Source organism: Moschus berezovskii, chromosome 12, assembly GCF_049115385.1.
Source record: "Moschus berezovskii isolate FMDL1 chromosome 12, NW_MosBer_1.0, whole genome shotgun sequence".
NCBI lineage: Eukaryota > Metazoa > Chordata > Mammalia > Artiodactyla > Moschidae > Moschus > Moschus berezovskii.
This window is the reverse complement of record NC_142471.1, coordinates 71834307-71837980: the sequence shown is the minus strand read 5'-3', so window position 1 is coordinate 71837980 and position 3674 is coordinate 71834307.

Here is a 3674-nt window from a genome sequence, read left to right as displayed (position 1 = left end):
CTGGATCCTCATGAAGGAGGCACACGAATGACTGGGTTACAAGAGTTACAGGAATGAGAGAAACTACAGCTCACAGAAAACCAACAAAGGCACGAGATACAGAGCATTCACTTATGAATGTGTAAAACTCAAGAAAGTCCACATCACTCCTACAACATGTCGAAAGTGCCTCAGAATTCACACAATACCAGCTTTCTCATGGTTCTGGTTAAATTATATATACCAGTTTATCACAAATGGTAAAATCTGTAACTCTGTTCAAAGTTTTAAAAGATTACTTAAGAATGGTTTCCTGTATTTCTATGCCACCTTTATAGTTCTGGTTTCTCATTTCTTAAGTAGTAAATTCAGCGTGCAGGTTCCATCCCAGGCTAATTTATACACTTCCGGAAGGAACGGCCTCTTGAATCCACAGAGTGTTGAGGTGGGGAGCCCCCAACCACTTCAGATTCGTTTCACATGTGATAATATACATGTTTCAATGGCATTCTCCCAAATCATCCCACCCTCGCCCTCTCCCACAGGGTCCAAAAGACTGCTCCACACATCCGAGTCTCTGCTGTTGTCTCGTATACAGGGTTATCGTTATCCTCTTGCTATATTCCATTTATATGTGTTAATATACTGTATTGGTGTTTCTCTTTCTGGCTTACTTCACTCTGTATAATAGGCTCCAGTTTCATCCACCTCATTAGAACTAATTCAAATGTATTCTTTTTAATGGCTGAGTAATACTCCATTGTGTATATGTACCAAAGCTTTCTTATCCATTCATCTGCAGATGGACATCTAGGTTGCTTCCATGTCCTCACTATAATAAACAGTGCTGCAATGAACATTGGAGTACATGTGTCTCTTTCAATTCTGGTTTCCTCAGTGTGTATGCCCAGGAGTGCGATTGGTGGATCATATGGCAGTTCTATTTCCAGTTTTTTGAGGAATCTCCACACTGTTCTCCATAGTGGCTGTACTAGTTTGCATTCCCACCAACAGTGTAAGAGGGTTCCCTTTTCTCCACACCCTCTCCAGCATTTATTGCTTGTAGACTTTTGGATAGCAGCCATTCTGACTGGCGTGAAATGGTACCTCATTGTGGTTTTGATTTGCATTTCTCTGATTATGAGTGCTGCTGAGCATCTTTTCATGTGTTTGTTAGCCATTAGTATGTCTTCTTTGGAGAAATGTCTGTTTAGTTCTTTGGCCCATTTTTTGATTGGGTCGTTTATTTTTCTGGAATTGAGCTGCAGGAGTTGCTTGTATATTTTTGAGATTAATCCTTTATCAGTTGCTTCATTTGCTATTATTTTCTCCCATTCTGAAGGCTGTCTTTTCACCTTGCTTATAGTTTCCTTTGCTCTGCAGAAGCTTTTAATTTTAATTAGGTCCCATTTGTTTATTTTTGCTTTTATTTCCAATATTCTAGGAGGTGGGTCATGGAGGATCCTGCTGTGGTTTATGTTGGAGAGTGTTTTGCCTATGTTCTCTTCTAGGAGTTTTATAGTTTCTGGTCTTACATTTAGATCTTTAATCCATTTTGAGTTTGTTTTTGTGTATGGTATTAGGGAGTGTTCTAGTTTCATTCTTTTACAAGTGGCTGACCAGTTTCCCAGCACCACTTGTTAAAGAGATTGCCTTTTCTCCATTGAATATTCTTATTTCCCTTGTCAAAGATAAGGTGTCCATAGGTGTATGGATTTATCTCTGGGCTTTCTATTTTGTTCTATTGATCTATATTTCTGTCTTTATGCCAGTACCATACTGTTTTGATGACTGTGGCTTTGTAGTAGAGCCTGAAGTCTGGCAGGTTGATTCCCCTAGTTCCATTCTTCTTTCTCAAGATTGCTTTGGCTATTTGAGGTTTTTTGTATTTCCATACAAAATGTGAAATTATTTGTTCTAGCTCTGTGAAAAACACTGTTTGTAGCTTGATAGGGATTGCATTGAACTTATAAATTACTTTGGGTAATATATTCATTTTCACAATATTTATTCTTCCAATCCATGAACACGGTATATTTCTCCATCTATTAGTGTCCTCTTGATTTCTTTCACCAGTGTTTTATAATTTTCTATATATAGGTCTTTTGTTTCTTTAGGTAGATGTATTCCTAAGTATTTTATTCTTTTCGTTGCAACAGTGAATGGAATTGTTTCCTTAATTTCTCTTTCTATTTTCTCATTATTAGTGTATAGGAATGTAAGGGATTTCTGTGTGTTGATTTTATATCCTGCAACTTTACTATATTCATTGATTAGCTCTAGTAATTTTCTGGTAGAGTCTTTAGGGTTTTCTATGTAGAGGATCATGTCATCTGCAAACAGTGAGAGTTTTACTTCTTCTTTTCCAATTTGGATTCCTTTTATGTCTTTTTCTGCTCTGATTGCTGTGGCCAAAACTTCCTGAACTATGTTGAATAGTAGTGGTGAGAGTGGTGTCTTGTTCCTGACTTTAGGGGAAATGCTTTCAGTTTTTCACCATTGAGGATAATGTTTGCTGTGGGTTTGTCATATATAGCTTTTATTATGTTGAGGAATGTTCCTTCTATTCCTGCCTTCTGGAGGGTTTTGATCATAAATGGATGTTGAATTTTGTCAAAGGCTTTCTCTGCATCTATTGAGATAATCATATGGTCTTTATTTTTCAATTTGTTAACGTGATGTATTACATTGATTGATTTGCGGATATTGAAGAATCCTTGCATCCCTGGGATAAAGCCCACTTGGTCATGATGTATGATCTTTATAATGTGTTGTTGGATTCTGATTGCTAGAATTTTGTTAAGGATTTTTGCATCTATGTTCATCAGTGATATTGGCCTGAAGTTCTCTTTTTTTTGTGGCATCTTTGTCAGGTTTTGGTATAAGGGTGATGGTGGCCTCATAGAATGAGTTAGGAAGTTTACCTTCCTCTGCAATTTTCTGGAAGATATCTCAGTTTCTTATCTTCTCATCTTTAATACTAGGCTAATCACAGTAACTTTGTTGGATAGTTATAAGCATTAAGTACAAATGCAAGTAAACCACTTAGCACAAAGTCTGATTTATATTACTGCACTTAATAAATATTATCATTAAAATTTATTAGGAATAGGAGTATGATGATTATTGCCGTTGTTATAACCAATTGTATGCTTTCATTCACAACTACATTTCTCAGTCCTGACTTGTTCTCCCTTCTCCCTTCCTCTGTCTCTATCACACATTGGGTCCATCAGTTCAGTTCAGTTCAGTTCAGTCGCTCAGTCGTGTCCAACTCTCCGCGACCCCATGAATCACAGCACGCCAGGCCTCCCTGTCCATCACCAACTCCCGGAGTACACTCAAACTCATGTCCACAGAGTCGGTGATGCCATCCAGCCATCTCATTCTCTGTTGTCCCCTTCTCCTCCCGCCCCCAACCTTTCCCAGCATCAGAGTCTTTTCCAGTGAGTCAACTCACCGCTTGAGGTGGCCAAAGTATTGCAGTTTCAGCTTCAGCATCAGTCCCTCCAATGAACATCCAGGATTGGGTCCATAGGTATTCATTATTAATAGAAACTTTGATACTAGGTTTAAGTAATCCCTGTTTATCTTTCCTCCGAAGAGCTCTCAGTTCCTCTGAGTCTTGCTGGCAAGGACAGACCCCCCAACTCTGACTATAGCCTACAGAGGCAGACATCTCTTGTTACATACCA